Source organism: Motacilla alba, chromosome 1A (assembly GCF_015832195.1).
Source record: "Motacilla alba alba isolate MOTALB_02 chromosome 1A, Motacilla_alba_V1.0_pri, whole genome shotgun sequence".
In the NCBI taxonomy this organism is placed as follows: Eukaryota; Metazoa; Chordata; class Aves; order Passeriformes; family Motacillidae; genus Motacilla; species Motacilla alba.
Genome location: NC_052031.1, coordinates 4,744,677 through 4,771,804, shown reverse-complemented (window position 1 = coordinate 4,771,804; position 27,128 = coordinate 4,744,677). Strand labels below are relative to the sequence as shown.

The 27,128-nt window shown below is 41.5% G+C and overlaps 1 long non-coding RNA gene across 1 annotated transcript; it reads right to left on the bottom strand.

Annotated features, from left to right (window-relative positions):
• Positions 1–373: 373 nt before the first annotated feature.
• LOC119708280 lies at positions 374–26,522 on the bottom strand. The gene is made up of 4 exons (XR_005259017.1): positions 26,354–26,522; positions 4,886–4,995; positions 2,798–3,005; positions 374–1,252 (listed from the first exon to the last, which is right to left on the bottom strand). It is a non-coding gene; the product is annotated as an uncharacterized LOC119708280 (long non-coding RNA).
• Positions 26,523–27,128: the final 606 nt, after the last annotated feature.

Genomic DNA, 27,128 nt, shown 5'->3' with positions numbered 1-27,128 from the left:
GTTAAAGATATAGAATGGAATAAAGCAATGAATCCAAAGCCAAATTGAATTTCAGATGGCCAGATCCCAGTGAGAAAGGGATGATTATGATTTCAGGCATTCATATTATGAAATAATAAATTCTTTTAATCTCTCTATGTCTGACAAAAGGCAGACAAAGAGAGGCAAGATAGACAATTCAAACAACCTCACTGCTCTCCACAGTCCCTCTTTGCAAAAGGATCCAACAGTTGTATGAGTGGTGGTACAGTATTACTACAGCTTCCTCTTTAGAGAGAACAGCAAATTTTACTTTGAGAAAATCTCAAAACTGTAACCAGAAAAATACATCATGCCAGCTGACTGACTTTTTAAACTCTACTGTGTGCTGCAATGGAAAATAGATACCAGGGGGGAAAAAGGAAGTGTTTAAAAAAAAAAAAAAAACTGGTTTACAATTACTATTTTTGTTCACACCTTTATTTTTCTCTCAGGGTGTGATCAGGTGAATAAATTTCCATAATTTTTTATGTGCTTTGGTCTATCTTGTCTTAGTCCCAGTCAGCAAGTTCACATTTTTTTAGCGTTGTTTAAAAACAAGCTCTACTTGTAATTCACATTTCCTGAATAATCACATGAAAAGCAACTAGGTGGCTAAAGGTGAAGTTCTGTGTTCTCTGGATGGATGAACAATGTCTAATTGTAACATAATCTACAGTGTAGACTCCAAGTCCCTCTGCCATGCTGGGGAAAAGGCCACTGTGCCAGTTCCATCACATATTTCCAGCAAAGAGCTTCACCATAGTCACGGTCTGATCCAACCTCCACATTCGTGCTTTCTCCTGATTTTGACCACCACCATTTTCCCTTCTTATTGTCAAGAGGTCATTTTTGTCCTGGTAATCACAGACCATAGGCATAACTTTCCAGCATCATGCACGAAATCAGATTTTTTGGCAGCTCCTCTACCACAAGGGCTTGTGAGTTCAGGTGACCCAGCTCCTCACCACCTCATCCCTGAAAACCCACTTTTCCTTCAGTCCTCTGAGAACACTAAGGAAGCCATCCAGGGTAAAATTTAGATGGAAATATTTATGTTAAGTAGATTATTTCCAGCCAAACATTCAACGTATTCAGGTCATGCCTGTCTGCTTCGGGGAAAGCAACTGTTCTGCAAGCAAAGGGAAATTGGGAAAGGGAACAAAAAAAAAAAAAAACTACCCGTCTGCGGAGTCGAAAGCCAAAGACGGGCCTGGTCCTTCCCTTCAGAGGCCTGAAAGAGAATGAAGGGAAAGTCTGAGACTTCCTGCCTTTGTAAGGAGTTTACTAATTAAATGTTAATTGTGGGCCTCGACTGACCAACATTTAAATGAGGCCTCGGAGCCAGGAATTGGGCTATTGTGGTTGGATTGTTTATACGGACAGGAAAATGGCTTTCTAAACATCGGATTCCTGCGTGCTGGCCAAGCTCTGGAGGAAGCTTCACGTGGAGCACTCCTGAGGATCATGCCCGAGGACTGCTCCAGCAGAGCTGCTCCAGCCTCAGCCAGGGAGTGATCACACATTCTCCTGGAAGCTTCTGGATTCTTCTTTTCCTGCAGCAGGGTGGCTTTGATGGGGACGTTGAGCAGGCGAGCGATGTCGGTGCTGCCAAGACATGCAGCTCTCTAACACAGATAGGAGGTTCCCCACCTCATGTGCCGTGGGTGATTAGAGGATATTTGTGCCTTATTCTGAGATTAGAAGTGGTTTGTGGCAGGAACTCTCAATTTTTCATCTGTGTTTAGTGCAGAAAGCAATGGTATGGGACGGTGCCTCACAGTCACAACTGCAGTACCAAAGTCCTCACGCTTTAATGTTTCCCTCTTTACTCATCTTGATAGTGTCCACATATTCAGATTGGCCGTTGAAACATGTTCCAGTCAGGGCTGTGATGTATCTTCTATAGCTTCTATAGGCTCAATTTTTGTCTTTGGGACATTCAGCAGAGATTTGAACTTATGGGTCTGACTAGTTTCATCACGCCTTCACCTTTTTTTTAATCTAAATTTCCTCGGACAGCTTGAAGAGCCTTTTTCACACCCATCACTCACATCACCTGCTGTTCCTCACCCAAAATTCTCCTGCTAAGGAGCAATCACTGGGTATGGCTCTGCCCTTGAACCACTTGGATCAGTTGTTCAGCTCCTGTCATTCCTCATGCTTTACTTCACTACACATCTCAAAATCCAACCCATAATATGCAAAGCATCCTGTTAGTGTCTATCTTCAGCTTGAACATCTCACACTAAGTAGTTTTTGAAGAATTCATAATCTAGTCAGCCTATGTGGTCTTGCACTTTTCTGAAAGTATTTCAGTACAGTAGCATGATATGATGAGGTAAAAATGGTTTTGGGGTGCCAGGAGCCCTAGAGGCAAATTGTTTCCTGCATATCCATTTCTTCCCTGGACTTTTCAACCACGCTGATTAAAACTGGCTACTCTGCCTTAAGCATGGTGACTGTCATTAATACCTGTCCCCATCAAGGCCAATAAATTTAACCCAGAAAATTCTTGTTGAACTTTCATCCTCATGTGAGCTTCCCCTTTTATTTCTGTGTTTAAGTTGTACCTTTGTATTGTTGGTAGTTTAGATTTGAAAATGTATTTGACCATTATATCTCAGGGGGGTAGGAAAAAAGTACTTGCCTGATTTACCAATTAGCCTTCTATTTTATTTTAGAAATTGATGTCAGGGAAGTGAAGTGATAGCCTAAGCCAGGCTGAAAGGTTCTATTAGTTTTGGGGTAGCCACGGTGTTAAGCAATTCCAGCTTACCTGGGAAAGGTCAGATGAGTCCCAGTGATAAAGCTCACAGCTGAATGTTGTGCTTTATTGTAGAACAGCTTCAAGCTGTATTAGCCAACAGTGACTTAAACTAGTAAACTGGGTTCCCATCCAGTCCAAATTGAGCTTTTGTACCAAAAGGTCCCACTGGATTTCAAATACTGAAAACTGAAGCAAAACCAGGTTTCCTGTTGACACCCTCAAAAGAAAACAGAAATTCATGTTTGCTTTTTGTTTGTTTCATTTGTTTTTGTTCTAGTTTAACAGTGAAGACTAAGGCCTTCTACATCCATGGAATATGAGGAGGCAAAATGCCTCCCCATTGTCCCTGCACTTTGGAAATGGCAGTAGGCCAAAGTGTAACAGAAAGCTTGATGGGAGGGCTCTAGCATCCCTCAGCTCAGGGATTTGGTTGTGTATCACTGGCAGTCCTGTAGTACCACACCCTGAGCTCCTCTTTTATAAAACTATTTGGTTTTGCCAAACAAAATCATACCCTGCTTCAAGCAGTTCCTTTTGGTAATTTTGCTCAGTTATATTCCAGCTTTGTGTGAAGATGCTCTGAGCAGAGTTTGCTGCAATATGATCTGGTCGTAATGTCGGCCAAATTCTCTGCTGGGATCAGTCAGTACAGCATCACTAATGCCAAGGGTGGAATTTACTGGGATTACTGATTGTCTGCTCAATTATATTTAAAGAATTTCTTTCCTCTACTAAAGAAACTGTTTCTTATTTCCTCCCTTTTTGAGAATAACATTGATTTTAGTGCAGGTACTTCCGACGAGCAGAACTGCACCAGATGAAATGAAATGTGTATTCCTGCATATGGTGGGTTTAGAGTAGATGTTAGGAAGAAGTGCTTTACTCAGTGTGGTGAAGCACTGGCACAGGTGCCCAGAGAAGCTGTGGCTGCTCCATCCCTGCAAGTGCTCAAGGTCAGGCTGGACAAGGCTTGGAGCAACCTGGGATAGTGGAAGTTGTCCCTTCCAATGGGAAGTGTTGGAATTGGATGGCTTTTAAGGTCCCTTCCAACCCAGACTCTTATAGTATTCTGTTATATCCATTTTTCTGCAGAAGAATTGGCTTATGGTTTTTCTTATATAATGGCCTTCTTGCCTCTTTTGCAACAATTCTGTGGCATTTTTGCCATGCATGTTTGTAGCAGCGCAGGGGCACAGGGTAGCTGGGGGGGAATATTGCCACCACAGTATAGATGAGCCACTGACCTACCAGCATCCAAACTTGTTGCAACAATTTTTACTTCACCTTTTCACTGAAGTGAAACATCTGAGCAAAGTAAATAGTCAGTTCACACTTGGCCTGTTATGAAAGGGGTGGGTGGAGGTGGTGATGTCTTTGTCACACATGGTTAGAGCTGCAAAATCCTCATTTGGAGTGGCAAATGTGCTGTGTGGATGGGTGAGGAGAAAGTGCAAACTGCAGAACACCTCTCCTGGTTTGTTTCCTTGTTGTTATTCATTGGCTCGTCCTCTAAATTTTTGTTGTTGCTGTTTACAATTTGCTTTTTTTTAAGGGATGGAGAAAGAGAGATTAAATGCCCATCAAGAAATGTCCACATAATGTTCCTGAATTCAGGTTAATTTGACTGTTTTCTGTGTAAATATATGTATCATTGTTGCTTGGAATATGACTCTTCTTGTGCTAGGCACATGTGAGCCTTACTTTTCATATACAAATTTATCCCATAAACTCAGTACAGAACCCTGGGAAAGATAGATGGCAAAGAAAAAGGGTCTATTCCAGTATTTATGGTTCATCCTATGGCTCTAGACACCGTATATGAGTTTTCCAGAGTGAGGGCTTTGACAGGTGCCCTGCATCTTGGTGCAGTAACAGTTATTTCCAACTAAAATCATTAAATCAAATGCAACTTGCAAGTAAGTAAACAGTTGTCACAGGAGCTTTAATCTTTGGCAGACTGACAAAGAGATGTTGCCTCAGCAGCAAGAATTTTCCTTCCAGCCTAACCCTAACCTTGGAGGACTTTACCTCAGTTTGTAGGCACATAAACTCATACTTGCACTGGTCCTTTGTGGGGCAGTCATCCCAGTATCTCACCTCTCAAGGAGTGTAAAGTCAGGAGATTGATGAGAAATTCAGATCATCTCCCCTCTGAGCTGTCAGGTCCTCACTCCTCTTACAGTCAGTTGAGGAAAGCAGGCAGAGCTCTATGAAACACAGTTACAATAACACAGTTATTGTAGATTACTAAAAAAGAAAAACAAGAAAGAAAGGTCTCCAGACTATGGTGTACTACACATAAACACAACCTGCCTGGGCCAGGCTTCAAATCATCCATCCCAGTGCCCCTCTCCAGCTAAATCCTGAATCAGAAGATGAGGACACCATAAAGAAGAAATAAAAGCTTCATAGTAGACATCAGTTAAATATTTTGTGGCTCCCATCTTGCTTCCCTTCTTGGTGAAAGGTAGAAGAAATTATTCTGTATTAAATCTTTTTGCTACACAAAGGAACAAGTTTAGATTCTCCTGAGGATTTGGGGAAATTTTGGTTACTATAAACTCTGGTCAAATCATTCTAGTTCAGAGAAAAAAAAATAACAGGAAGTAAAATAATTGATTTTTTTTAAAACTTTTTTTATTATTTTTGGTAATGAATGTGAAGTGACCTAGACATCAATTGCTTCCTCTAATATAGAGCTATAATCCTCTGTAACAGCTAGAGCTGAGCTTAAGCCTTGAAATACAAGGTTTAATGTGCCTTCCAATAATTTTACTGTCTTTAATTATGGTTTGTATTTTTATCCCTGGTATCTGTATGAATGACAATCATTTTCTAATTTGGTCTCCTTAGGGGACAAAGTGCAGGAGATGACATTATCTGTGCTTTGTATCTTGCTACCTGTTCTACAGTGAGAACGTCTGGATTTAGGCCAATTTCAATCAAATTTGACAGAGAAGCAGAGATACCAAGTTACCAAATCCTGAAAAGTTTGATTGTAAGAGTAGCCTGAAATTAAAACAGAATGAATGAGTGATGCCAGGAAAGCTGCACAGAATGGAAACTTCATAGAAATCCAAATTTAACAAAGATTTGACCATTGTTTGCATTTTATAATGTACTAGGAAACTAAATCCAAATCTTTATTTTGCTTTCTTTAGGCCAAGGTATTTTTTTAATAATCTTATTAAAATCTTCGTTTAGCAATTTGGAGGCTAATTGTTCCCTAGGTTGATAGTAGAAGTATGAACACAGAATGGTTTGAGTTGGAAAGGAACTTGGAGATCATCCAGTCCCAAGGTTCCTGTCATGAGCAGTGACACCTTTCACCAGACCAGGTTTCCCAGAGCCCCATCCAGCCTGGCTTTGAATGCTTCCAGGGCTGGGAAATCCACAACCAGCCTGGGCAACCTGTGCCAGAGCCTCACCACTGTTACAATAAAGAATTTCTTCCTAATATCCATGTGATCCTAGATGTACCCCTTATGTCACAACCCAGTTAGTCTGTGACTGATGGCAAAGGTTAGAGGCTTTTCTGAATAGCTGTGAAAAATAATCCAGATTGATTTTTGATTATATCTCATGTATTTCTGGATCCTGGACAACTTCATCTAGTGGGCATCATCATCCTTGCCCATGGTGGTTGGATCTTGATCATTTTCAAGGTCCCTTCCAACCCAAAACATTTTATGATTCCATGACTTCCTTGCATGCCCTCATTCACTTCCCACCTCCTTCCTGTGTCAGTTCCAATTGCACCTATTACTTTTCAGTCCATCTACCTTCTTTTTATCTTCCTGCCTGTCCCCATTCCTCAGTGCAAGGCACTCGTTTAGCAGCTACAGGGGTAACCTCAACAGAAGTTATTTTAAGCAAAATACATTTGCACTGGAAGTCTCCCTTCCAGATACCTACCAGGCCCAGTGCTGCCTCATTTATATGAATTAATGGCATCACTGCCTAAGGTGCAGAAGCTCTGAGAACTAATCTGTTGCTCTGTAATGATTTGTTTCTTATTACACTGCAATGATTAAGGCTGCAAGTTCAAAAAAGTGTTTAAGTGCACATTAAACATATGCTTAAGCCTTAATGGTGATAATAATAACACTCCCAGTTGTATAGCTGTAAAATAGGAGAGACAAACCTGGACTGCCTACTGGAATCATATATTTTTATCCTAGATTAAAAGTGTAATGTGCAATGAAAGATGAGATGATGAGATGAGATGAGATGACATAAGATGGGATGAGATGAGATGAGATGAGAGGAAATGGGTTTATACCAGCTTTTGTAGTACCACAGGACAGTGTTATCTAATTCTTATATTTTAAAGACATTATTAAAAAGTAAACCATCTGATTTGACTTCCTGTTCCATCTCATCCTGTTAGGCCTGTATCTAGGCTGTAACTTGTGTTGGACTAGCACTATTCTACCTGGAGGTGGCTCAATTTAAATTAAACAGCATGCATCAGGAAATGGAAACTCCATCATTCCTTTCTGTAGTTTCTTAATCAGCCTCATTGTTAAAAAGATATGTGCCTTCTTTCTGAGATGAACACGTCTAGTTTTCATATCCATGATTCTTGTTATCTGCTTTCTGACAAATTAAACTGCCCTTTCACATCTGGCATTTTCTCTATTATGCAATGTAATCAAAGCATTTCTCAGTCCTCTTTCATGCAGGGTAAGTAAATAGAGTTCTTCATTTCTTACACCATCAGGCATTTTCCCCACACCTCCAATCCTTCCAGTGCTTTCCTTCTGTGTCCCCTTGACACCTACTGCACCCAACCCAAAAGAGCATTCCCACATTTCACTCACAGACCTCCAGATCAGGGGGAGATCCTAATCTATAGCAAGGAACTCTTCCAAAATATTCTGGCTTAGCCTAATTTACTTTTATTTTTTTCCCAAACAAGCTTTTTAATGAGCAGAAACCAGGGTAAGAGAGCAATGACCCAGCTGGTGTGAAGGTGCAAGAAGCCTTTCCTTGGGGACAGCAGCAGCCTTGTACCCTGGCTACATCCAGGACATCCCATCTGACTGTGCCATCAGCTCACCTGAGGGAAACAGGCTGGCCAGTTATTGTCAATTACATCAGGCTAATTAAGCTTTGATTTACAGATGTCATTTTACATAGTCATTTTATACTTGGTAGAATGTGGTTTGATTACCCCTTACTGTTGCCTTATCTTCAATAGCTACAAATGCTATTAGCAGTTGTGCAGCAACTTATTCATTTCTAACAATATGACAATAAAGCCTATACCATGGTTAACCATGCAGGAAATGTCACTTGCAAATTATCATTTCCAATTATTCAGTATTAATTTAAGGGACAGGGTTATCAGTCCAGTTACAGTTCTTTTCTTTATATGACCTTCTGTTTAATTGCTTAAGATTTCTTTTCTTTTCCTCTTTATTGTTTTTTCCTCTCTTTAATTTCTTTTGTATTTTCTCTCTTCTCTTCTCTTCTCTTCTCTTCTCTTCTCTTCTCTTCTCTTCTCTTCTCTTCTCTTCTCTTCTCTTCTCTTCTCCTGTCCTCTTCCCCTCTCCCTTCTCTCTTTCTCCTCTTTACTTACCTTTTTCTCTTGTCTTCCCTTCAATCTGTGTGATCAGAGATTGAAATTGAACTTCCAAGAAAGATTCCATACCTCTTGTCTAAGGGGCACTTGTTGCAAAGTCACAGAAATTGCCTTATCCAGTTCACTGAGAGCAAGTTGATGACCATTTAGGAAAGACTTAAAAGCTTTTATCTGCACTGTATGAGATTCCAATAATTGTTTTAACCATCTACAGATGACTGGCAAATAAACTGAGGGGTGGTGTGGTTTTTATTTGTTTTTTGGGTTTTGGGGTTTTTTGGTGGTTTTTTTTGTTTTGTTTTTTTTTTATTTAAATGAGGAAGAGGAAAGAAAATAACCCAAGAGATCAGGTTGTTAGAACATTACTGTATTAATCATCCTGAAAGCTCTGGGAGTCTCGTTGGTTCTTCAGGCTGTACAGGGCTGAGAAAACCCTGGGTGTTAAAAATTCCTGCAGTGACCTTTTTTCCCCATGGTACCTGTCTCCCCTTCCTGGAAGGAGTCACAATCTTGGAGACATGCAGCTTCTTTCTTCTGTCAATACAAATTCAGGAGAGTCCCATCTTGGTCCTTTTACCCCAAGGCCTCTGCCACCTCTCTCAAATTTGTTTGTGATTGATGTGGTAGCACATCTCTTCCCCAGCAGAGCAGTAAGGTATCTAGGTCATGCTTCAAGGAGGGATAAAGCCAGGCTCTCTCAGGGCTGAACTGTGAGATTTCACTTCCTAAATGACTGTTCAAACCAGTGGGCTATTAAGCAGAGGAGATCATACACCACTGGCTGGGTTTGCAAAGCAAAGCAGCTAAAACAGCATTTTGTGAGGGCTGTGATCCTATTAGAATATTTTAGGCAAACTCTGAGAACACCCACACAGTCAGAAGACCAAAGTCCTTCTCCACCTAGCTCAGGATCCCAATGGGGATTAGGCATAGGCCAACTCTTCCACTGCTAAATTATGTGGCTAAGAAGAAATGGGATATTTGAATCTGGAATTGCCTACCTTCCTCCATCAGCTACAGAGGGACCCCAGACAACTCGTTTAGACCAAATGCATATAAATAGATAAGACACATCCCCCTTTTTGAGTCTCAGTCCTCTATTTCTAAAATGAAAAAACTAAGATTACTTCTTTCCTTCATGGGGTTATTATTAGGGTAAAACTAACTGTGAGGTTTTTTGTGCTGTTCAGACAAGGTTAAAAACTATCCAGAAGCAGCAGTGCTCTAGGGGAGAAGAAACATTTTAAAAATCAATTAATCTGCTCTAGGAGAAGGGGGAATTCATTCTTTGCTTTATGTCTAACACATCCATTTTGCTGCTGTCTGCTCGGGCCCAGCTTGTTCCTTGGAGCTAATGATCACAGATGCAGCAGAGCTGGAATAGCTCCTTCTTCACTTCCTGCTGATGGATTAGAGGACACCTTGCCTCTGTAACAAGCAGAGTCTCTCCTTATCTACACAAGGAAGATCCAGAGAACACCTTATTTCAGTGCCAAGGGAGATTGAAATTAGGCAGATCTACAGGACAAGCTCCCATAAACCTGCAGAGACCTGGGAGAAGCAAGGGCAGCTCAGGCTTCTGCAAGACCACACCTAAAACAGGGTGAGCAACAGCAGATGTTGTCAACTCATCAGTGAAGGGTGGCAGGTCCCCCCTGTGCTTTCTCAGGAAGTTTTGTATAAACATTAACTCATTTGTGGTCGCTGAGTTTGAAACGATTATTCCCACAAACAGACCAATAGGAAGCAGAAATAGACCGAATGCGTATTTTTCAGTTTGTGGTCTCCCTGGGGTTTAAATACAAAGGGAGAGTTAACAAAATGAATGACAACATTACACCTGAAGACGATTAGGAAACAAGATAAGACACCCCTGTGTTTATCTTTGACAGCCATTACAACACAACGTAGCCAATATGTAGTTCAATCAGTTCTGATGACACTTTCTTTCTCTTTTTATGATAAGAACCGTTAGGTTTAAATCCTGCCAAGTAAAACGAGCCTAGATATTGGCAGCAGCGATAAGAGCAGTTCTGCCTTTGGGCTAATAATAGTTGATACACCTATCGGTCATAAAGCAGTTTGCAAATATTAAGGAATTTGATTATCATTTTCCTCTAATTTACACAGAGATTTATTGAGGTAACCTGACAATTAAATGTGCCACTAGGCACTAATGGATTTTTAAAAAGTGGTTTGGGCATTTAACTGTCACTGAGAGTCAAGAGAGCACTTGAACCCACATACAGATCTTTGGTTTAGGTGCCAGGCAGCTGCCACCTAAGCACCACTGGATTTATTTCAGCACCCAGCTGAAGGCAGTAATCCTTTAACACTGTCCTAAAACTCAGGAGCTTGTAGTCTGAAAGCGGAACAGGAGTAAATGGGGAAGTTTGCAGGACCAATGAGGAAGTTTTGGTCATCACAGAGTGCTGTGCCTGCACAGAGCCTTTGTCAAGCTCTCTACTGTCAATCCCTGTGCAATTAGATCTACCTCGCTTACTGTGGAATTAATTTCACATAGGTCAGGCAGCTAAAACTACTACTCCTGCATCAGGGGTTAAAGTTAAATAAATTCTTTCATTTGTCACTCACTCCCACTTTTGTCCCAGCTTTTCAATTCACTCCAGGGATGGGGAGAAGGACAAGAGTACTACTTATTGAACAAGAGTGAGATTTAAAAAACAACAAATTACATCCATGTGTTTAAACCTGCATTGTTTCAGGCTCCCCATGCATCAGTATTAGCACAAGCAAGCTGCACAGGGGCAGGCAGAAGGCTGGAACTGGAGGACACAGGCTGGCTTTGACATGCACATTTCTTTTTGCAAACTGCCCATGTCTGCAGTCAAGGAGCTTAAGATGATGCTCAACTTCAAGGGATGTAAGAATAGCTTCTAGTCCTAGAGAACAAGTCAGAGGAAACCAAATGTGGCACTCCATTCTTTTTCCACCCAGTCAGGTACGGAAGGACTGATGCGGAATCTTTAATTGGGCTTGTGTAGTTTCACCTTACACCCGATTAAACCTTTCTCAGATAATCAGATATTCAGAATACCAGTCTATGTGTCATTTCAGGAGATTGTCAGGATGTTTACTGGCTCTCTAAGGCTACAAAGAGGATTTTTTTTTTTGCCAAAGAGCAGGGAAAGAAGCTTATCTGTTCCGTTATTTTGAATTTGGTGGTGATTTGCTGTTTTCATTGCTATGTATTGAGAGAAGGGGCAAATAAAGAAACTGTCATTTAAATCACTAGGGGAATTGAAAATTGACATAGTCAAGGCAGTAACCAATGCCTTGCTCAGAGTGATGGGTTTTGACTTAGCTAAACAATGTGACCCTTAATTGTCTGCAAGTGTAATTCCCAAAAGCCTCCCTCCTAAACTGTAGTTTAGGTCTCTCTCTGAGCTCTCATTAGGCAGATGCAGATTTTCATCCAAAATTCATGATTTTGTGACAACTTGGCAGCAACAAGAAGCTGCTGTGCTAACATATCTGGAAATGTCTGTTCTTTCAGACCCTGCTTGCAAGGAATGTCACTGTGGGTCTTGCACACCCAGAGGAAGTGGAAACTGAATTATTTGACATCACCAGAGGAAGAAAGGGCCGCCCCAGGTGCTTCATGTGTCACATGGCTCTGTGAACCTGTACCCAAAATCAGAGCTTTGTGCAAGCACACAGACAGGCACCCACAGAGAATGAATCCCACAGAGATTGTAAGACAGATACCAACAGCATATCCTTCCACAGGATGTTTTTTAGCTGGCAAATCTCATGCAGTAAGGTCTCACCAACCCACATGGAGTCAGCCCTGATGACTGTCTCATGGTGAGCCTGGAAACTCAGCACTGAATGAGACACTGCAAGGAGGTTTTCTCCCCAAATGAAATAAATGTCCAAAAATGTATCCCTATTGTTTTGTGAGCTTTGCAATGAATTTTTGGTTGAATCCATGGAAAAATAGCCCAACAGCTTTGTCAGATCATAAACCTGGTGTCAGCATTCCAGGTGTGGCTCAGTCAAACAAATGAGCAGTGATAGGATCACAGAATCACAAAACGTTTTGGGTTGGAAGAGAACTTGAAGATCATCCAATTTCAACTCCTCTGCCATGGCCAGGGATATTTTCCACTATCCCAGGGTGCTCAACCCCCTTCCAACCTGGCCTTGGACACTTCCAGGGATGGGGCAGCCACAGCTTCTCTGGGCAACATTTTCCAGGGCCTCACCCCACACAGAGTAAAGCATTTATTCCTAATATGTGATCTAAACTCACCCTCTTTCAGTCTGAAGGCATTCCCCCTTGTCCTATCACTCCATGCCCTTCTCCAAAGTTCTTCTCTAGATCTCTTGTAGATCCCCTTTAGGTGCTGGAAGGTGCTCTGAAGTCTCCCTGGAACCTTCTCTTCCCCAGGATGAACAGCTCCTTCAGGTCCATGTCCTTCTTCATCCCAACTAGATAAGGTCACCTCCGCAACTTAGATTTATGTTCAGGCAGACCTCTGGCCACTGCCTTTCCCCAAAACCAAAATACCTACTCGATATTCCTTCTAAAACACAGGAAGCATTCAGAAAATTAAATATATATGTTCATGAAAACGAGGTGAGCAGATCCTTAGAATCTGCAGCTATCTCTGCCTTCTCTCTTTCACAGCACTGAGTGGAGGAGCACTGAGAAGTATTGAAGGAAAGAGAAAGACTTTAGAAAGGTATGGGATTGTGAAAAAGGCATAAATTTGGAAATTAAGGCAAGAAATAATAGCAGCTGGATCAAGATTTCTACTTCCACTCCTGGAAGACTAGAAAACCAATCAATACCATCAGGTACAATTAAGAGATCCCTTCACTATACATACCCCCCCTCCTCAGATTCAAGGTTTTATCCCAGGTGGCTTTGTGGCACCATTCCTAAATTAGATAAATGCAAGTCAGAGATAATTCAAGCCAAATGTTTCCATTGGGATTATTAACTTCATTCTTTCAGAAAACAGTGATTTCATCTCATCAGTATTTTTTCAAAAATTAATTGTGATAAAATCTAAATATATTTATGATTTACAAGAAAAAAATCTTGTCTTCAGTGTTGTTGTCATATTCAAAACATTTCTATTTTAGTCCAGAATTGGATTATAAATCAAAACAGGCAAGTCAAATCAATGAAGTAAAAATGAAATTGTCAATTCCACTTATCCTACACATCATTTCAGAATTTGGGCCATGCAGGTGTTTTTTCTTTTTCTTACCAATGAAAAACAGAAAAAAAAATATTTGGAATCCCCTGTAGTATAATAACCCTGACTTCCTATTCCAAGTGCTTCACTCTTGCAGTATTTTCAGCTTAGATTGCCATCAGCTGAACTCTTGTCCTTACAGATAAGGAAAGTGACTTTCTTAATTTTACATCTATTTGGGATATTTCTAGAAAAAATATTTATTTATAGTACTTTTAATTTACTTTGAATTCCCTAAAGCTACTTCCCAGGTTTTTACCAAGCTTCAAGATCCACCTCTGAATTCACATCTCTCTCTTAGTGAAGAGAAAACCTTGTTTGATAATGGAGAGGAAGACAGTGAGGCAAGGTTGCTGATACAGCACAGAAAAGAATTGGTGCACACAGCTAATCTGTGTTTATTAATTTTTTATCAGGTCCTTTCCTCTCTCCATTCTGTGCAAATAACATAAGTGTGCATTAAAATGGAAGCAGATTAGTGATTCACTGGACTCTGGGAGACTACACTGCTGCTTAGGGTTGAACATGAGTCTAAAATTAAAGTTAATCGAACCCAGCCAGATTTACGAAAGTTTTTAAATGCCTGAGGATGCAAACAGTGTAACCTCTCAACCCTTACTCTAAGTGCATCTTTTCTTTTATTAATTTTTGCCATGAGTGCAGAGAAGGCTGGCTGCACACAGGATGCAGGTAGATAACACAGATGAATTCATTTAAGTACTGCAGCTGGGGTGGTCTCACTCCTTCCTTCCTTCCTCCTCCTCCTCCACTTCTTACCTACATCCTTCCACCACTCCCATCGGCTCCCAGGGCACCTCAGGTCCCTTTCTGAACCAGATCAGCTCTGAACTGGCAGAAAAAAAATAACACAGAGACAGAACTGATCTGGTTTTTGCCAGGTTTTTGCCAGGCTACAAAAGAGCAGTATCTCAGCAAAGACTTCGGTGTGCTTCAGCATGTGAAGTTGGGTTAATAAAATCAGCAGTTGGACTCGATGTTCTTAGAGGTCTTTTCCAACCTAAATGATTCCATGATTATCTGATGGTGCTCAGGGATGGGAGGAATGAAAAAAAAAAAAAAAAGAAAAAAAAAAGAGAAGGAGAGAAGGAATCCTTTTAGATTAGCAGGGAGTAGCACTGCACCATAGACAAGGCATTGTAATTGCTACTCACACCCTGGCCTCAGAGTAAAATCTAACCTGAAGAGGCTTTGTCTTTTAACAAAAATAACCACAAAGTTCAAAAAGGCATCTTTTAATGTTTTCAGAAGATTGTGCTGAATAATAGATGTGGCTTCATGTTTGAAACTTTGCCTGTTTAAACATGATATGACCACAATCTTGTTTTTGCACTTGTAATTTAGTTAGAAAAAGAAACTCAGAGAAAAATAAATCTGTGAATGTTCATTAATGACTGTGTAAACAGTGAGTACTGGCTTCACAGGCTTTTTTTCTTTTGCAAATATTCAGTAAGTAGGACATGCAGTTCCTAGTGGATTATTACTGCAATGCCTGGATATTCCTAGATGGAAATTTTATCAGCACTTTCTGGGAATTTGCAGCCACAGTCAGCAAGGTGTTCTTCAGCAATCCATCAGCAACTCTTCTCCACTGTCCTCCACCACTCTACTCTTGTGAGACCTCACCAGGAGAACTGCATCCTGCTCTGGGGCCCCTGCCACAGGAAGGACATGGGAATATGGAATGAGTCCAGAGGAGAGCCATGAAGTCAATCATAAATGTTGGAACTAAATGATGATTAAGGTCCCTTCCAACCCTCACCACTCTATTGTTCTATGATTTCCATAGGATGCTTCATTCATTTTGGCAGGTTTAACAGCGTCTCAAAGCTGATGAAGGGAAAAAAAAATTCCATTACTCAGCTATTATAAGAGTTTGTACAAAGTATGCCACAAATAAGTCAGCATTTGTGTTTGAAAGCTGCGTAGCAAAAGTTTTCTAACACTTTTCCTCATCCTCCAGAAGGGTTTCAGAATTACAGAAGAGATCTCACTTTGTCAGCCCTCAGCATGTGCTAATGCTTGTTCTCACAAGAGAAGAACAACAAAGCCTGATAAATATTTTCCAGGCTTTTAGGGTTATGGTTTGTATTTATCGTTTTACGTTTGTAACTGTTTGCCTAATAATGGATGACTGCCCATTGTGTTGAACTGTGCATCTCAATAGTTGGTAGAGAGTGCAGTTTGTTGTAGCTCAAGGTACAATTCATGAGGCTGAGCTCATCCCATCCCCACTGGAGCTGCAGCTGGTGTTCTTTGGGTTTACACCAGACACCTTGAAAAATCAGTCAGAGGGACTTCAGAGGAAAATCTGTGAGATCCTGAGCTGGTGTAACCCAGCTGTACCTTTTGCGGCCTTCTTTACAACACTAACAAATCCTCTCTTTAAAAATTAACAAAAAATCCTACTCCATAAGGCAGCAAAATTCCTTCTTTAGGGTGCAACAAAGGTGGCCTTCATTTGTGTCTGACCTGAGCAGGGATTCTGGTCTTCCTTTGGAGTCCAAGTTTCAGGTGTAAAACTCCCAGATGAGGCTGTGCCAAAGGGAGAGAGTGGGGGTTACATTTTTCAGGCAGGGAAATTTACTTCTTAATGTTCAATCCATGCATAGTCCTTGAACAATGGGCTGGCTTCTTTTCCCCCTCTGGCAACTGAATCATGTTGTACTGTAAATAATGTCTTGCAGCGTGGCCCTCCCCCTTCCTAAGGAAAAAGAAAAAGGAAAAATATAAACCTCTCCCATAGCTGGCTATGCTGATTTTATTACTCATTGACTGCATCAGCACAGGTCTACATTAGACACTTGTCAAAATCCCTGCCAAGAGAAAGTTTTCATTTTCATCAATTTATTTTTAGTAGAGCAGCTGGGAAATCCAGCGACTGGCTGAGTGGAGACCTGGAGATTGGAGTGGATAAGCTCTTTTTCCAAAGGCATTTCAGGCTCCCTCTGCCTACAAGTGAAACCTCTCCCTGGGAACTTTTCATTGTCCAGGCTGGACAAGAACAGGCCTTTTCTCCCCAGGCTGCTGGGACTCTGCCCAGTTCCAAACAAAAAACCCAGTTTACATCGGTGGTTTATTTATCTGTCCCACCTACTGTGGTGACACAGGGGACAAGGGACAGTTCAGGTCACATGTGCCAGAGGTGCTTGCGATGCCATGGGAAGAATTTGCCATATTCACTGGTCTGGAATTAACCACCATGTCGTTCCTTTTCCTTTCAGTTGCTTCTTTCTAGGATAAGCCAGAAACACATGATTCTTACACCCAGCAGAGAGCACAGCACCCTGAAATTTTATCAGCTTGACTCTTCCAGCTACTTTATTTAGGATGGGACAATCATCCTGGGGAAGTGCTTGTTGTTCCCCATTGATCACAGAGGGTCTGGACATCAAGTGTGCCCTAAACCTCAATTTGGGGAGAGGAGCTCTCCCTAAATTATGACTTGATATTTTTGTCCTTGTGGTAGCATCAAGCAATTGGAACACAACTATTATTTTGCTCCACAAAAGTGAATGAAATGAAGTTCTGAAAAGTGCTTCAAAAGACACTGCTTTTCACGTATTCTTTTTGGGATAACATCTCAATTCCTAGGCCAGTGAAAGCTAAACAGCATGTTAGCCAGGTTTTCTACAACTTAGATGAGTTTTCTACTACATAGATGAGTTCTCCAGTGTCTAATATCATTGCTGAGTATAGAACAATGCTTTTCTCTTCAGGTTAATGTCTCAGTGAGAGAGTTGATTTGTCAAGCTCTTTTCACAGGTTTTGTAGAAATGTAATATCTTTGAGCTACTATTGCTTTTTCCTTATTTCCCCCACTTCACTTTAATGTAGCAGGTTAATACTTCCTTGTCAGTGAAATGAAATAATTTGGGTTTTTTTTTTTTTCTTTTTTTATTAATATTTGAAAAAAAGGCCAAAAACGGGGACAAAATTCCACAGAAGATAAACCCAGTTTGCTAAAAGAAACCTTTCACACTTGGTGATTTGATTTACAAACTCCAGGCTGCTTTGCAGTTCTCCATCCTCTCACTTTCCCTCCACACGACCCAAAACCCCAGACGTGGTAGGACAACTGCTCCATCGCCCATGTCTGTTCCTGTCTCATGACAGTGGAGAAACCACAGCCTTGTGCTGCCTGTGATGGGGAAAGAGGTTCCATGGCAGGAGCAGCGAGCCAAACTGATCTCTCTCAGATGTAGAAGAATGGTTTTGCTTGCCAAAATTTGTGTCAGTACTGATGGAAACTGCCAGTATCATAGCAGGATACAGGAGCATTCAGAGATCCAGAAGAATTCCATGCCTCATCCCTACATAGGTCTTATCTACATGGAATAGCTGAAATTATTTAAATTTTATTAATGAAAATATATTAAAGCATATTAATTTAAAATATATTAAAAATATATAATAATATATAATTAAAATTAAAAGTCCCTAGAGAGGAACTTTTATAAGGAAAACCAAGGGCACTGGGTTTAAACTGAGAGGGCATGTTTAAATCAGATATTAGAAAGAAATACTTCCCTGTGAGGGTGGTGAGCCCCTGGCACAGGGTGTCCAGAGAAGCTGTGGCTGCCCCATCCCTGGAAGTGTCCAAGGTCAGGCTGAACAGGGCTTGGAGCGACCTGGGATAGTGGAAGGTGTCCCTGCCCATAGAAGAGGGTTGGAACAAGATGGGCTTTAAGGTCACCTCTAACCCAATTTCCATGAATTTTTCATTCTGTATGGACTTCAGAGCAACCACATAGTTCTTCACAAGATAACCTAAATCAGCCTGAGAATTGCTGTAAGTATATTTTCCGTGGAAAGCTGGGGGGAACTATTCCATGAGCTGCTGAGAACTACTTGTGAGGTGCTTCAAATCTTCTGATTCAGAAAAACTCTCAGTTTCCATGTATAAAACTGATCCATCAGGAGAGGTATTTTAATTTTTTTTTCTAAAAAAATCTAATCAACACAAGCTCTGTCTAAATTTTTGACTGTTATGTAGGACCTGACAATGTTTGGTTTTCTTGTGTTCAATTAGACTATTAAAAGTCTCGTGACCAGACAAAATTTTAATTTTTCAGAACCTCTGCAGCAATGAACTGTAAGTACAGCATCAATGTGACCTCCACGTGATGAAGCAATTTGAAAATTTAAAAAAAAAAATCTTTTGGTGAAATTACTGGGGCAAGTAGTTTTAATGCAAGTATTCATCCAGTGCTGCAATAATAAAGGATTCAAATAAATCCAAGTGAAACATTAAGCAGAACTTTGTGTGTATGTAGGAGGGATGCCCTGGGGAGCACAGTGTGGTTATGCAGCATTTACAGAGACAGGACATTAAACACACACACACAAAAACGCAAAGTTAAAATATTGTAAAGACCTTGCCATAAACCTGCCAGGAATCAGAGAAATTTGGAGCAATGATAACTCCCAAGGGGTTTGATTCCACTCTCACTCATGCTGACTCCACATCAGTGCCATGTGTTTGACATCCCAGGCTTTGCTATCAATTCACACCAGTTTAGGAAGAGCCAGGTTCTGCCCTATTAACTGTTGATGTTCTGCTACTTAACTGTGACCTCAGGACCATGACAGCCATCAAAGGGACCCCTTCATTTCAAGCCTTTGTTTTGATTAGATCAACATTTGGAGAGAAAAAATACCCCATATGTGCAATCTTTCATGTTGTCCTTCAGTCCCTGAATTATTTCCATTATTGAAAATTGACCTGCAGTGAAAAATGATTCCCATAGAAACACAGAATCACAGTATCAGTGTTTAGGTTGGAAGGAACGTATAAAAATCATCTAGTTCCAGGCCCTCTGCCACGGGCAGGGACACCTTCCACTAGATCAGGTTGCACAGAGCTCTGTCCAGCCTGGCCTTGAACATTTCCAGGGATGAGACATCCACAGCTTCTCTGGACAACTTGTTTTGGTGCCTCACCCCCCTTACAGGAAAGAGTTCCTTCCTAATATCCAATATGTCTTGCTTCTCAGCATTTGCCTTCAACAGATCTTATTAGCCTGGGCAAAGCTCCATCGTAACATGATTTCCAGTTCAGAGCTGGCCTATATCCAGCCAGCTCAGAGTGCAGGCAAAATGAGCTTCATCCATTTGTGCCCATCTATGTCAATGTGCCCTGAGAAGCTTTGAGCTAAACCATCCTAACTGTCAGAGATATTCAGAAAGAGAGGGCAAATTTTTCTCCCTGAGAAAAATCAAAATTGCTTGCACATGTAAGAATGACTTGTGGCTTGTGATGAGGAGGCCTTGTCAAACTAATGGCCAGCTGGTGATTAAAAGACACTTTCTGTTTACTGGACTGAGAGCTAGTATAAAGTAGCAGATGGCTTTTTTTTTTTTTTTTTATTGTGTTACAAATTTAACAAACTTTATTTTCCACTATTATGAAATGCTAAATTCTGAAAAGGAAAGACGTCTGTGGTTTATGTGTTTCTAAAACTAGAAACTATTACTTGTAGGCGTGAGACATTTACTACTAATTCTTGAGGGGCCCTTTGTGAACAAGTGGCTCTCATTCAGTAGCTGGAGCTCTACACCTGCTTCCAAGCAAGGATTTTGTAGGAAGAAATGCTGGGGAGAAGAGCCAAAAAAGGAAGAGCTCCTTATTGAGCATGCTGAGTAGTCCTAAAAGCTATTGAATGTTCCCTGTTCTTAATTATTTTTCAAAATTATTTTTTGATAGAACGCATCTTGGTTTGCTCATCTACAAGATAAAATTGGGATTCAGCTCCAGACTGACACACACATTTCCATGTCTGTGTGTAGATGTTTATTTGTGAATTATGGTCTAGTTCAGTTGCTCACACATAGGTGTCAACTATGATTTTATAGGTTGTGGGCTACCCAAGCTACTTCTATTTGTAGTAGAAACAACACAAACTATGGGAAGCCAAAGCCCCTCTGGAGAGGTGCTCAAAAACCTTTAGGAAAACATCACAGGGCATTTCAAAGAGTACAAGGCTCCATTTAAGGGCATCTGAACTGAAAGAGTGTGACATGGTACCTGCAACCAGGATATCTGCTGGTGGGGAGGACAGATCCACTAGGATATCTCAGACAGCACTAAGCACCCACTAATCTGCAGTCTGGAGGATGCAGCTGACCTGTCTGCAGAGTAAAATGAAACACAGGCTCCACAGACTGTCTTTACTACATCTCCATTCCCTCCTAAGAGACAAAAAAGCGTCTACCTCACATGGAGACTTCCAAAATTCCAGTCTCTAACTGAACCCTGCCCCAGACATCCCAAATAAATTATTTACTCTGATTTCTATTAAAGTCATGAAGTGAGACAGTGGGTGATTGACCCCACTTATCTTGGACTCCTGCCTTAGGATGGGATGAATCAATCTCCAGAGGTGCCTGTATCTCCCTGCTGAACAAAAATTGAGCCTACCCAACCAGATTAAATGCATTGCTTGTCTTTTAGAGGATGGAACAGCCCACCCTGTCCACAGGCATCTTTATTTTCACTGGTATCAGCATTTATTATATGAGTGGAAGGACAGCCTAAGTCCGAGCATTTCTAGGAAGCCCACCTCTAACATCTTGGAGTTCACTATGTAGTTTTCTTTCCCTCATCCCAAGAACTTGTGGCTCAGGATGTTCTTGAGCCAGAAATGTTTCTTTGTAATGCACAGCCCTAGATGATCTTTTCTTTCACAGGTTTGTGCAATTTCTTATCTAATCCATGGGAACTTATAATTATCTAGACATTTCACAGCAGAAGAGGAACTTCTTCCTTCTGTGCACTTTGAACTTGTCATCTATTAATTCCATAAGGATCCCTACTAAAGGTCCTTTGAAAACATAGACCAGCTGTGGGCCAGTTTAATACAAAGTGCTCTAGACAAAATCTGCTTGGTAACTTTATCAAAGTTGTTGTTGTTCATACTGAACCTGAGTTCTCAGGGCAGAAGGAGAACCAGTTTCTCGTTGTTTCTACTTTGGAGCCTCCCAGGAAAAAGGATTTACTTCGGATACAAAGAAATACAGTGAAATATACCAGTGACTCATACCAGATGCACCAGAGTTGCAATGATTTGCATTATGAAATCAAATCCTATGGCTTTGCTCCAGCTGAAATTCATGTGATTTTTCTTTCATTCCACAAAAAGCAATCAGAAACCTCAGATAAGCAAGGGCCATTGTGATGTCTGAAAAGGGAGAAATTTGGAGGAGAAACAAGAGAAATATAAACAAAATTACTTCATGAATTAGTGTTATTTCTAATGAAATTTTCACCTTAGTGTGCCTGTACTCCTTATAAGGCACTCTGGATATGTGCATGTGCACATAAAATCACTTCTCTCAGCTCTATATTTATGCAGAGACAGGAAGGATGGTTTTGTGGTTGAGAAAGTGATGCGGGACTTGAGAGATTTGAGTATTATTCCAACACATTTCCTTTGAGATTATGGGCAAGTAGCATAGGTTCTGATCCTGAAAACACCAATGCACCTGCTAAAATGTGCTGTCATAAGTGGTGTCAGTGAACTGGACACATTAGACCTGGAGAGGAGGCAGCAAAGAGGCTTTGAGCTTTTCATACTTTAGTTGCCCTTCTGTGAACTGGCAGTGTAAATAAATCCTCTGCTCATTATCCTCTTGATTCATCTTCTGCACTCTTCACAAAGCTTGTCCCATTGGACATTTGAACTATAAAGATATCTCAGATGGGCCTTGTAGGACCATACAAGATGATCACCAGAGGTCTATGATATTTACATTACTCCTCTGCCTGGTATGCTCCAGTTCCCATGCACATCTCTACCCCCTCCATCTCATTCAAAATCTCTTCTTTTATGCTATTTTCTCCCTACCAGGAGCAGAGATGATTCAGAGCACATGAAGCTTAGGGCTAATATTTCCCAGCCACGCACCATGGAACTGCTCACACTTTTTCTTTCAGTGTTCAGGACTAGGCAGACCAAATTATCTTTGTTTTGGTTTTCCTTTTAATCGTTATTCAAATGGCTGCAATAGTGCATGCCTTATGTTTAGTTTAGAAAGTACATTACATCAGTGGTTGTTTTTCCAGTCTTGTGTTCTTCTAAATGTCCTTTCTGCCCTTTCCTTGTCTGCTCTTTTATAAGCAAGCTTGGAAAGAGGAAACGTTTGGGTTACATTACGAGCTGTTCAGTCTGGCTGGGAAGCAGAGCTATTGTCACTCAGCATGGTTTACTCACTTTGACTTCCTCTAAGAACCAACAAATCTTTGGCAGTGACTCCAGAGCTGAGTTAATTGTTAATAATTCGTGGCCTCCCTATATATGTCATCTGGGTAATTACTGCAGTCTGCCAAGATGGAAGAAAGGGCAGCAGCTCGCAGACTAAGTCCTGAAAATAAAGATCTTGTCAAAGAGAGGCCTTGTTTTGGGCTGTATTCTGGCCTATCTGAGTTTTGTGATGCTGGAGGAAATCAGAAATCTCACTAATTCTCCCATCAGGAGAGACCCTCAGGTGGTCATAGTGCTGTGGAAGCAATTCCCACCATTCTCAAGGACAGTCTGAGGGCAGCATCAGTGGTGCCCAGTTGCTGTCAGCAACTGGTTTGTCACTCTGATCTGTAAATTCCATTCATGGGAGAAGGGGCAACAGAATAAGGAATCTCCATTAATTTCAGTGGAGCTGTTTTTATCACAACCAAACTGATGATCTGTCTGCACACTGATATTCAGGTTCAAATATACCACTTCTTTAAGCAATACTTGCATGGCAATGTGGGATCAGTAGCAGATGTGATCACTGGCACTATCATTTGGTGGATTACTCAGTAAATGTGAAATAATTGCCGACTAATTTCAGGCTTCATTCAGAGACACACCCCTGATGCCTCCTCCTGCTCTGCAGGAGTCCTTTCCCTTTCTTGATAGACTCACACCAACCTCCCACAATGCCAACAGAATATTTCCAGTGAATGCAAATTATTGTCATAACTGCTAATATTAAGTTTAATTTTTTCCTTTCTGGCTGTATGTTTTGCAGTAACAACTGCAAATGCAGTCTGAAGAAGAGCACATTAGCTTTTTTAAGAGCTCCAAACAGCACTGCACAGCCCTGTTACCCACCCTGTTATGTTTATTGCCCCATTTTGCACCGTCCAACATTTCTCAGTAAGGGAGATAAGGATATTAACTCTCATTAAAACATCAGGGGAAGAAAAATGCAGACAAAATGCTTCTATCTGAACTGGAATATAAACTAAGCCCTGGGAATAAAAGCCTCTCCAACTAATTGCAAGGTTTCTTGTACTTTTATAATGCAAAGTTGCACAAAACCCCCTCACTATTAAGTAAAAATAAGATACTTTGCAGCTCCCTAGCCTCCAGTAACCAAGGATCTCAAATCTCTTTATAAACATTATAAGCATGAATTAATTTAGACTGCTAACAGCCCTGAAAAGCAGGTACTATTAATCCTTCTTAATGTATAGGTAAAGTGAGGCATCGAGTGATGAAATGAGTTAGTCACTAAGTGAATCAGTAGCTGATCCAAAAATAAATAATTCTAAGTAGCTTTGCACTCTAAAATAAACAGGCTGGAAAAGAAAAGGTATGGGATGGCAGGAGGTGGAAATGAGAGAACAAGGGATAATAGGGAATTTTAGAAAGTGATATTGTATGAAGGCAGTGCCTCTTAAAGCACCTAAATAACTCCTACATCATTATTAAATATTTATTTCCCCAATTTCAGGGATTTGGGGAGACAGGGAAGCTGGTTCTGCTACATCTGTTCTCAAGCAAACATGTTTCTTTTAAGTTTTCATTAGAGAGAATTTCAACAAGAAAAGCAGAGGGGGGAAAAGCTCTTTGGAATACTTTTAGAGGGAGAACCGAGACAAAATTCATGGGAGCAGCTGAATGTGCCATCAGTGATCATAGGTTGCATCCATTGTGGGGTCATCTAAGGAGAAGCTGTCAGCGCAGCTTAACCTCAAGGACTATGCTCTGGGTATCATCGGGTTTTGGGGAATTTATTCAGGTTTTGCCTCTTGCTGACACAGGAGGAGCCCATCCTCCCTTTCTGCTGGTGGGGCAGAACTGTGCCCAGCTTCCGAGCTACTCACTGGGAATGTTCTGCCCCTATTTAAAAAGCTCCTTTTGCCCTCTCCAGAAGGAGAGACAGGAGATGTGCTTGGCTCCAGCAGCTCAGTGATATATTTGTGCATGAAACCTGCTTGGAGAAGGAGGCAGTAACTCTGGAACTCATTTAGACATTTATGGGGTTTGAAGGAAATCACATCCACTTCAGAAAAACCACACAAATGATGACCAGGAGAAGGGCACCTGATTAGTGTTTAAGTGGGCTTAGGAAAGGGTCTCTTAAAGGAGAAGTTCCCACCCTTCTAAACTGCTGTTCACATCCATCTTTCAAGCCTCCCAAAGGATGCTGTATTAATAAATGAAATTCATCTTGGTCCCTCCTCACCTCAGAATAAACAGCACAAACAGCACAGGTTTCAGCCTCCCTGTTCAAACCACCTTAGCCACCCTAACCCGCAAACTGGCTGGTTCTTGAGCTGAGACATCAAGATCTCCACGCTGGTTTCATTCTCAGGTTAGCTGCAGAGGTGAAGAGCAAGAGGCATTTTCACACAGGCAGGTGCAGAAACACCCAATTTTTTCAGCCCAGGCTCAGAGCCAGCTCCAGGTTAGGCTGTATATCTTGTCAGCTCATTCACAGTACTGTTGGCTGCCTCAGGCTCAGAGCTGACCCCTCACCCTGGAGCAGGGGAAGGTGAGCTTACATCTGTCAGTGACCAGTGGAGATCTGTGATCCATAATATTCATCCCAGGAGAGGGCCTGGGGGTAGCACAGCCTGCAGATGCCACACTGCCCTCATGAAGCGGCATCTGGAGAGGAGGGAAGGTGTGAAACCACCTTTGACTCTCCCGATTGAGCTCAGGAATAAACAAGAGAAATCACAAAACCAGGTGAGCAGAAAGGTAAGGAAAGGTTGAGTAATGCAGGCTGGATCCAGGCTGTCCATGCCCACTTTAGCAGAGGAATGCAGATGACACAGACCCTCCCTCCTCGACTGACTGGCTGCTGTGTACAGGATGTTTTGTTCTTTTCCTTTCCTGTTTTCTCTTCTTTATGGGCCAGTGTTTTTGTTTTGTTTCTTTTCTCCTTTTCTCTTTCCAAACCACAGCTCAGTCAAACATAAATTATTTTCTTTCTTTTTTCTTTCCTTTTGTTTTTTTTTTTTTTTTTTAAATTCTATTTCTAGGGCAGGATACAGAGCATACTCTCTAGGAAAAAGAAAGATTTTTGCTCCTCATTTTCCTCCTCCTCTCACCATCTGAGTGGCGCTGAGTATGTGATCCCTGAGTGGGTACCCTGTACAGCATGGAAGATATTTTGGATTTTAGATGGTGTGTTTTGCACTCTGTGCAGCTGATGCAAGGCTACTTTGTGTTGGGATGAGAGAGCTGGCTGGATGAGCCCACCTGCACCACAGCAGTCTCCTTGGTCACCTCGATGGCTGCAGATTTGGCACAGAGAACTCAGCTTCCCAGAAAGGGGCCAGCTTGAAGCTGATGCTGACATCCATCTCTACTTACACTTGCTTAATCCTGGCTGCCTTGGGCCCACACTAGGATAAAAAGTACAATCAGAGCACCACCTTTTACAGAGATCTGAGGTAGCTTGTTTGGTCCAGTTCCATTCTGCTCAAATTTCATCACTTGTCTAAGCACTTACCTCTCTCTGTCCTTCAAACACATCCTTCTTTTATGCATTTTTTTGTAAGACAGGACAGGGTTTATTGTCCAGTTGATGGACAAGCCTTGAGTATGACCTGGGAGTGAGTTGTGACAGCTCCACCCAACCTGCTTGACACATGTTCACATTTTTCTCCAACTGGGAGCAAGGCAGTGCTGAAAAGCTGTAAAACACATGAGACCAACATGCAGGTTACCAGTAATTCCTGTTTGTTTGTCCAGAGACCAGAAGTCAGTACAAAACAGACCACTGGAAAAAGTGGTGTCTTTGGAGGTCCATGTATTTTCTGACCCTCCAGGACCACAGAAAACATGTGTCTCCCTCAGACACAGGTGGCTCTTCCTGGCCCCTCCAGGCATTGAGAAACTCATGAAACAGTCTCTCAGGACACAGCCAAAATCAAAACAGCTGCAAGGGCAGGACCCACAGGCATTTAGAAGAGCAGAGAGCCCAGCTCCAGTTATAGAGACAGGAGCATGTCCCTCCCTCCATGTGTACTGGCTGCAGCTCCCTAATGAACTGTGACATTATAAGGAAGCAGCTACCTCAGCCCTGAGAAAGTGGGAAGTCCTCTTTTTATCTCTTCTTGCACTGGTTTTTCAGTTCTGAAACACAGCAGCTCCTTCCCTCTCCCAAGGGTGGCCAGAGAAGGAAAGGGAGACCTTACCTCACCCATTCCATCTCCTTGCTCCCTACCCCACATGTCAATATTATGCATCCTGTTCTCATCATCGCAGCTCATAATAATGAATGA